The 10,073-nt window shown below is 42.0% G+C and overlaps 1 pseudogene; it reads left to right on the top strand.

Moving 5' to 3' along the window:
- Window positions 1–4,254: 4,254 nt before the first annotated feature.
- LOC123482023 lies at window positions 4,255–5,090 on the top strand (annotated as a pseudogene).
- Window positions 5,091–10,073: the final 4,983 nt, after the last annotated feature.

The raw sequence follows: 10,073 nt of genomic DNA, 5'->3' as shown, positions 1-10,073 counted from the left end.
AATGACTCTCCCGAGTTGCACAGTGGTCTAAGGCACTGCATCGCAGTGCTAGCTGTGCCACTAGAGATCCTGGTTCGAGTCCAGGCTCTGTCGCAGCCGGCCGCAACCAAGAGACCCATGGGCGGCGCACAATTGGTCCAAGGTAGGGAAGGGTTCGGCCGGCAGGGATGTGGGTTCGTTTCCCACGGGAGGGGGCCAGTATGAATGCATTCACTAACTGTAAGTCGCTCTGGATAAGAGCGTATACTAAGTGACTAAAAATGAAAAAAAATATGTAAATGATATAGAACATTAACCCGCCTTCCAAATAAAATTTTATTTGCTACATGCGCCGAATACAACAGGAGGGTGCAAGTCTTTGTACTTGCCCTAATGTCGGCACACTTGATTCAATTGACCAACGCATTAGCAAACTTCTGACTGGAGTCGAGTGCGTTGGATGCGGGGGCGGGGATGTGAGCCCCCTCGGGTCCCCGCAGCCAGATGGTGTTTGAGCTTCTAGTGGAGAATTGCTATAGTTATTTTTCGGGATAGGCAGTTATGTCATATGTCGACAGTGTGCGAATAGGTTTCCATAGTTATTGTGACACCTATTTTATTTTATTCATTGTATTTTATTTTGTCTTTTGTGTATCTTATTTAATAAATGTTTACTATTTTTTCATTTATATATATTATGATACATTTTTAATGTTCAGTTTTTTTTGTATGATGCCTTGATGGATTGGGTGGGTGGGACGGATGGGTGGAGGTGGGGTGGGGTGGGGGGGGATAAAGGACTGGGGATGTTGTATTGATGTCAATGTCTCTATGTTCTCAAATTTGAAAACGTACAAAATAAAGTGTTTAAAAAAAGGTGGTGGAATTATTAGTCAAGCTCAGAATAGGGTGTATCTGTAGCACACCTCCGCCACACCTTCATTTCTTAGATCTCCATCCCGGACGAATAGCGGGTGAATAGCATGCTATTCTCATGCTTAAATTCAAGGTCAGAATACACATAGAGAGAAAAGTGCATAAAAAATGTAATTATGTTCCATTTACACTCGCTTAACTCGGGTCGGAATTGGCCCCCCATGTCAATAATAAAATGGATGTAAGTTCTTTGTACTTTATCTTTTATTTTGCATTTAATAGTGCAAGCAAAAGCCACCGCATTTGGAAAATGATCCTTAGAATCCAAACAGCGTGTGATCTCAACCTCTGTAGAAAAAACAAACGTGTGTATAATAATCAGCATGTTTGCTCAAAATCTGAGTTCATGTTTCCCCTTAACATGCATTCGGATGAGAATTTTAAAAAGAGCTTTGTCGGACCATTGGGTAAGTAATAGTCGCGTTGTAGCACATGGTCTGAATCTTAGGCTAACATGCTTCACAGGACAGGTACTTGATATAATTATGCAAAACAGGGCTGTCTCTTTAACAGAATGACAAGGTCCTGACTGACTGGGAAGACCTTTGAACTTACTAGAACCAGATAAGAACCAACCACACAAGCTCAGACTCAGTTCATACAAAAGGATTCATTCAAGTTCATTCATACAGATTTATTTTCAAACATTGGCAGATTTGTCTTTGAATAAATCAGAGGTTTTCTTTATGTACTGATATTGTTTATATAATTGGCAAGTGACATTTCGTTGCCCGGTGACCCTCTATCCCAAAATGATCAATATTCAACCACAATACTAGAGGTCATTCTAGGGCCAGGATACAATCGATCAGTGGTAGATCAGCTTCATATGACATTTAAACATCATTTCTTATTGATCTGACAAATGTAGCGTTTACCGTGAATGCAGTCTACACGACGCGGGAACATTGCCTTTAAAAGGTGCATCAGATTGAATCCCGCCTAGGTCTTCTAATAAGGTCAAATAAGGGGAAGCTTTGAATTATCTTGTCTTAAAGCTAGAATCAGGATTTGGTGAAACAGTGCCACCGTCTTTGTTATTATTTTGTTGATGAAAAAGAGTAGAGAAGCATCCGGCAAGCGTGGATTTTTGGGGGAAGTACATATTCTGCTGTCCTATCGCGCGTGCAATGATGTCCGAGTGGAAAAGAACAGTGTTTGTTGTTTGAAGTAACTTCTTTGTTGCAATATCGCAAACAGACTTGGCAGTTTCATCAAAAATTGATTCTAGCTTTAAATATGAAATATACTAATGTGATGATGTTTTCCAGACCTATATCCATCCTGCCCTGCCTTTCGAAAGTTTTTGAAAGACAAGTTAACAAACAGATCACCGACCATTTCAAATCCCACCGTTCCTTCTCCACTATGCAATCCGGTTTCCAAGCTAGTCATGGGTGCACCTCAGCCACGCTCAATGTCCTAAATGATATTATAACCGCGATTGATAAAAGACAGTACTGCGTAGCCGTATTCATTGACCTGGCCAAGGCTTTGGACTCTGTCAACCACCGCATTCTTATTGGCAGACTAAATAGCCTTGGTTTCTCTAATGACTGCCTCGCCTGGTTCACCAACTACTTCTCAGATAGAGTTCAATGTGTCAAATCGGAGGGCCTGTTGTCTGAACCTCTGGCCGTCTCTATGGGGGTGCCACAGGGTCAAATTCTCGGGCCGACTCTATTCTCTGTGTATATCAATGATGTCGCTCTTGCTGCTGGTGAAGCTCGGATCCACCTCTATGCGGACGACACCATTTTGTATACATCTGGCCCTTCATTGGACACTGTGTTAACAAACCTCCAAACAAGCTTCAACGCCATACAACACTCCTTCCGTAGCCTCCAACTGCTCTTTAACACTAGTAAAACTAAATGCATGCTCTTCAACCGAACGCTGCTTGCACCCGCCCACCCGACTAGAATCACTACTTTCGGCGGGTCTGACCTAGAGTATGTGGACAACTACAAATACCTAGGTGTCTGGTTAGACTGTAAACTCTCCTTCCAGACTCACATTAAGCATCTCCAATCAAAAGTTAGATCTAGAATCGGCTTCCTATTTCGCAACAAAGCCTCCTTCACTCATGCTACCAAACATGCCCTCGTAAAACTGACTATCCTACCGATCCTATTTACAAAATAGCCTCCAACACTCTACTCAGCAAATTGGATGTAGTCTATCACAGTGCCATCCGTTTTGTCACCAAAGCCCCATATACTACCCACCACTGTGACCTGTACGCTCTTGTTGGCTGGTCCTCACTACATATTCATCGCCAAACCCACTGGCTCCAGGCCATCTATAAATCACTGCTAGGCAAATCCCCGTCATACCTTAGCTCACTGGTCACCATAGCAACACCCACCCATAGTCTGCACTCCAGCAGGTATATCTCACTGGTCATCCCCAAAGCCAACACCTCCTTTGGCCGCCATTCTTTCCAGTTCTCTGCTGCCAATGACTGGAACGAACTGCAAAAATCTCTGAAGCTGGAGACTCTTATCTCCCTCACTAACTTTAAGCGTCAGTTGTCAGAGCAGCTTACCGATCACTGCACCTGTACACAGCCATTCTGAAATTAGCCCACCCAACTACCTCATCCCCATATTGTTATTTATTTTGCTAATTTGCACCCCAGTATCTCTATTTGCACATCATCTTTTGCACATCTATCATTCCAGTGTTAATACGAAATTGTAACTATTTTGCACTATGGCCTATTTATTGCCTTACCTCCATAACTTACTACATTCGCACACACTGTATATATATTTTCTGTTTGTATTTTTTACTTTATGTTTTGTTTACCCCATATGTAACTCTGTGTTGTTGTTTTTATCGCACTGCTTTGCTTTATCTTGGCCAGGTCGCAGTTGTAAATGAGAACTTGTTCTCAACTGGCTTACCTGGTTAAATAAAGGTGAAATAAATAAATAAATAAAATTCCTTCTCTTTAAGAATCTACACGAAGGATGTCGTACTATCTTTGGAGCATAGCCTCATGTCTTCTTGTGACATGCTTCGTGGTGTCTTTGCCAGCGTGCCATACTGGTCATTCCTCTGGAAGGAAGCTATTGGATTCACATGGACATTCTGATCAATGCCCTTCAGGCTCAAGGACACTCCGTGACTGTGGTACAAACAAACAAAAAGCTGGTACATTAAAAAGGAGTCTACATATTACAGCTCTATTACAGTACATGTCACTGATGGATTTGACAAGGACTTTGTGAAGCCAATTCTCAACACAATCCTCAATATATTTATTGAGTCTGCAGGTGGAGGCCTTGTCATTCATGTCTAAAGTTCCTAAGATGATGGCTGAAATGGTGACCAATGATTGAAAACAAGGAGTTAATGAAGACCCTAAAGGAGACCCAGTATGACCTTGTCTATCTTCAGCTACCTCTAGTCTCCAACGTCCACTGGGTCACCCTTGGAGAGGGACATCAGGCCATCACACCATCCCCAATGTCTTACATTCCTATGACTGGATCAGGGCTGACGGACCAAATTATCTTCACAGAGAGTGAAGAATATGCTTATTAAATTGCTTGCTCAAGTTCAGGACAGGTTCTTAGGTTCCCTTTTACCAAGCGGTTTGTAATTAGTATTTCCATGTGTATTTTGACTTCAATTAGTTAATACAGGGGGCTGACTTCTGGCTCATGAGAGTTTACTTTGTGTTTGAGTTCCCTCGTCCCACCATGCCTAACGTCATCTATATTGGAGGGTTCCTGCGCAAACCAGCCAAGCCTCTTCCCCAAGACCTGGAGAAGTTTGTTCAGCGTTCAGGAGAGCATGGTGTTATTATTATGTCTTTGGGGACTTTCGTCAAGGATCTCCCAAGTGACCTAACAGATGAGATAGTGGTTGTTTTTGCCATTCTGCCTCAGAAGGTCATCTGGAGGCACATTGGAGACAGGCCAGCGACTCTGGGCAACAACACCTTACTAGTTGACTGGATGCCGCAGAATGATATACTAGGACATCCCAAGAAGAGGCTGTTTATAGCTCATGGAGGAGCCAATGGAGCTTAAGAGGCCATCTACCACGGAGTCCCCATTGTGGGCCTACATCTGTTTTTCGACCAGTATGACAACCTCCTTCGCCTGCAAGCGAGAGGAGGAGGAAAGAGTGTGACCATAGCCATGGTAGACAAGGGACAATAACGTCCTCACTGCTGTACACTGTGGATGTCATGGTGTTCCTTCTAGCTGCTGTGCTACTGATTCTGTGGACTACTGTTGCTTTTATCAGGTGTTTATGCTTCAGAATGTGTTGTTGATGGAAAATGAAACACGAGTAACTGAAAATAAGTTTAAAAAAAGGGTACTGATGATGATTGTTTATTGGGTTGAATAGTACCACTATTTGGTTGAATAGTAATCCTAATAATAGAATAGCCACTAATAGTAGCAGCAGGTAGCCTCAAGGTTAGAGTGTTGGGCTAGTAACCAAAAGGTCGCTGGTTTGAATCCTAGAGCTGACAAGGTTAGAAATATGTAGTTGTGCCCTTTAGCAAGGCATTTGACCCTAATTGCTCCAGGGCCGGTGGTAAATAGCTGACCCCAACTCTCAGGGGGCGTTGGGATATGAAAAAAATAATGTTCCAGTGACCATCCATATTCCTCAAATATTTTTGTTTGATGTTGAGCATCTGGTTGCTAGAATTTAATTTAAGGGCCAGCGACGATGCAGGATTTAGTGTGTGTTTGTATCTGTTTATAAACAAAAGAGCACCTGACTTTTCATTACATTTGTGTCGCATCTGATAATGTAATAAGCACTAGATATTGTAATAATTCTCCATACTGTAATAACTTTTGACCTTTAACACAATACAATCAGAGAATGTAATAAATCACTAGACTATGTAGTAAAAACGGATGGATAACATGACATTTTTTTGATCATACGATGAATTATGACATGATCAGTTGATTATTACTATCAGTTCAGTAATGTTTTGATGAATAATGTAAGATTTTTAATTGTAATAATTTTTCGTGTAATATTTTTGGATCAATACTATATAGTCAATGAATAAAGAAAAGTGGAAAAGATGTGTTATGAAATGACACTTGGATAATGGAATAACACTGTTACATGTAGCACGGAGTAAAATAAAATTAAGTAAGCTTTGTCTGAGCCAGAATGGCCCTATTTCTGTAGCTTGAGGAAGGTTGATGTACAAGTACACCCACTGGACTGGACGCTAATCTGTCGCAGGGCCTTACCTCCAGTCCATCTCCCGAATGCTGAGTGCCAAGCAGAGAGGTACAGTGAGGGAAAAAAAGTATTTGATCCCCTGCTGATTTTGTACGTTTGCCCACTGACAAAGACATGATCAGTCTATAATTTTAATGGTAGGTTTGCTTGAACAGCGAGAGACAGAATAACAACAACAAAATCCAGAAAAACGCATGTCAAAAATGTTAGAAATTGATTTGCATTTTAATGAGGGAAATAAGTATTTGACCCCTCTGCAAAACATGACTTAGTACTTGGTGGCAAAACCCTTGTTGGCAATCACAGAGGTCAGACGTTTCTTGTAGTTGGCCACTAGGTTTGCACACATCTCAGGAGGGATTTTGTCCCACTCCTCTTTGCAGATCTTTTCCAAGTCAATAAGGGTTCGAGGCTGATGTTTGGTAACTCGAACCTTCAGCTCCCTCCACAGATTTTCTATGGGATTCATGTCTGGAGACTGTCTAGGCCACTCCAGGACCTTAATGTGCTTCTTCTTGAGCCACTCCTTTGTTACCTTGGCCGTGTGTTTTGGGTCATTGTCATGCTGGAATACCCATCCTTGACCCATTTTCAATGCCCTGGCTGAGGGAAGGAGGTTCTCACCCAAGATTTGACGGTACATGGTCCCGTCCATCGTCCCTTTGATGCGGTGAAGTTGTCCTGTCCCCTTAACAGAAAAACACTGTCACGATCATTGAGAGACGGGTCAGACCAAGGTGTAGCGTGGTATGCGAACATGTTTATTAAACTCAATAAACATAAACAAAACCCGTGTAGCTCAGTTGGTAGAGCATGGCGTTTGCAACGCCAGGGTTGTGGGTTCGTTTCCCACGGGGAACCAGTATAAAATAATAAAATATGTATGCACTAACTGTAAGTCGCTCTGGATAAGAGTGTCTGCTAAATGACTAAAATGTAAAACAAGAAACAACGTAACGTAAAGTCCTCAGGCTATACACATACAAGCCTAAACACGGAACAAGTTCGCACAACTAAGGTAGGCAAACAAAGCATAATGTTTCCACCTCCATGTTTGACGGTGGGGATGGTGTTCTTGGGGTCATAGGCAGCATTCCTCCTCCTCCAAACACGGCGAGTTGAGTTGATGCCAAAGAGCTCGATTTTGGTCTCATCTGACCACAACACTTTCACCCAGTTCTCCTCTGAATCATTCAGATGTTCATTGGCAAACTTCAGACAGGCCTGTATATGTGCTCTCCTGAGCAGGGGGACCTTGCGGGCGCTGCAGGATTTCAGTCCTTCACGGCGTAGTGTGTTACCAATTGTTTTCTTGGTGACTATGGTCCCAGCTGCCTTGAGATCATTGACAAGATCCTCCCGTGTAGTTCTGGGCTGATTCCTCACCGTTCTCATGATCATTGCAACTCCACGAGGTGAGATCTTGCATGGAGCCCCAGGCCGAGGGAGATTGACAGTTCTTTTGTGTTTCTTCCATTTGCGAATAATCACACCTACTGTTGTCACCTTCTCACCAAGCTGCTTGGCGATGGTCTTGTAGCCCATTCCAGCCTTGTGTAGGTCTACAATCTTGTCCCTGACATCCTTGGAGAGCTCTTTGGTCTTGGCCATGGTGGACAGTTTGGAATCTGATTGATTGATTGCTTCTGTGGACAGGTGTCTTTTATACAGGTAACAAACTGAGATTAGGAGCACTCCCTTTAAGAGTGTGCTCCTAATCTCAGCTCGTTACCTGTATAAAAGACTCCTGGGAGCCAGAAATCTTTCTGATTGAGAGGGGGTCAAATACTTATTTCCCTCATTAAAATGCAAATCAATTTATAACATTTTTGACATGCGTTTTTCTGGATGTTTTTGTTGTTATTCTGTCTCTCACTGTTCAAATAAACCTACTATTAAAATTATAGACTGATCATTTCTTTGTCAGTGGGCAAACTTACAAAATCAGCAGGGGATCAAATACTTTTTTCCCTCACTGTATAAGGTCCCATTTTTTGTCTTTGGTACGACTTGACCGGGAATCGAATCCACAACCTTCCAATCTCAAGGCGGACACTCGAAGCACAAGGACACAGAGTTTGTCAGTGGAGGTGGGATAGAGTGCCAGCAGAAAACCACATCCTTCCATCCCGTGTAATACCCGGTCTGTGTGTAACTCTGTAAGGCTGCCTTAATTCCTCAAACTGGGAAAGATGCCAGTGAGTTACAGACCATCCCCCCGGAAAGTCTCTCTTTTAAAAACATTACAACATGTGGCCTAGGTTGGTCTAGGTGTCTACGCCGCTGCCTCAGGGACACACATACCGCTGCAGCATGGATTTGAATCCGGTCCACTCCTATTTCAGCACAATCTTTCCGTTCTCTCTATCCTATTCAATCAACAAAAAAATATGAGCGGAATGGGACTGCCCCACTCCTTACAAAAAAACAGATGTTGAAATATCAATTGAAATGATTACATACATAATTTATTACATTGTTTACCGGTTTTATGTAAAAAATTAAAGGTTGTAACGTTATGATGAGTCAGATTATTCAGCGGTTATTTGATCAGTTTTAACAAGCTGTCATTTATTTAGTTGAAGTTCCATTCATACAATAATCATTGGTCAAGGAACCGGCACATTGTACACACACTGACAGGAGGATAGGTTGAGTGGTTCACGGAAAGATGGGGATGCACAAAGGGGTATAGGGAGATCAGAGGGGAAAGGAAACCACAGGTCTGAATTTATTACATACAACTACACCCATTTCAAAACATCTACAAATCGAATTCAAAAAAGACAAACATTAGGCCAGATAGTTTGCGATACACAACCTAAACTCGACAAACATCCTGGAAACACTTAAGACAAATATTTTCCAGCAACCAGAGTGGATACACATTCCAAAACAAAATGACACACAAACATCAACAACGGTCAACCCCACTGAGATGGGACCTCAAGAATTTGTTATGCATAAACCTTAAAGTTAGTTTAATAAAGTTACCATGGTTTTGTCCTATTCCTTACAAATAGGGCAAAAGACGGGAACACTCGCAAAAATTTTAACAGTGTTACCTAAGAAATAAAAGTCAAAGTAAATACAGTACAAAAATAATACGTACATAAATGGAATGCAACCACAGTCAGAAAACAAAAGACCTGAAATTGAACTATTGCTTTCGTCTTTCATCACCCGTTTATGACTCACGACACAGACAGAGGTAATCTACAGGTATGGACACGAGATGACACAAACGTAGTATTGCAATTGAAAACAAAAGAAATGTGACTCGTTTCAGGAAACTAGGCGTATGATGGAAGTCACTACTTCACAGGAGAGACATTTGAACCTAAACTGGCTGTAGACAAAGAAGAGCTCTCCAGTAGGTGTACCAAAACATTCAAAGCCCATTATCTCAAAAGTTTATCAACTTTCAAAGCAGAATTACTTTCCCTTTACTCCTCAACTGTTGTGTATGATATACCATTTTCTAGCTCTGAGTCTCTACTTTTATCCAATGTAAAAAACACAATTTCAAATTTTGATCTACATAAGACCGAATCGAGCCGGTCGGTCACAAATGAGTCACCTTGTGTTGTGTTAGCATACAGATATCTCTTTCAATATGTATTTTTTATGTGCACCTTGCCCTTCTGGTTGCCACTCTCTCCCACCAGCCTGTCTGGGTCCATGCCTGGTACCATGTAGACAGTGATGAGCTGAAACAACAGAGAGGGCAGCATGGGCACACACTTACAACAAATTACTCACCAACACACAACTCCTTAGATATCAATATCATATGAGAAAGATCAACAGTGCTGTAACCAAAGTTCCCTGTAATGTTTTGGGGCACTGAACACATTTTTGGTCTTGTGAGCGGAAATTTGAACGTTGTGAGAATTTTGTGCAACTTCTGGCACACGTTTACA

Source organism: Coregonus clupeaformis, chromosome 27 (assembly GCF_020615455.1).
Source record: "Coregonus clupeaformis isolate EN_2021a chromosome 27, ASM2061545v1, whole genome shotgun sequence".
Lineage (NCBI taxonomy): Eukaryota > Metazoa > Chordata > Actinopteri > Salmoniformes > Salmonidae > Coregonus > Coregonus clupeaformis.
This window is presented reverse-complemented; position numbering and strand designations above follow the sequence as displayed.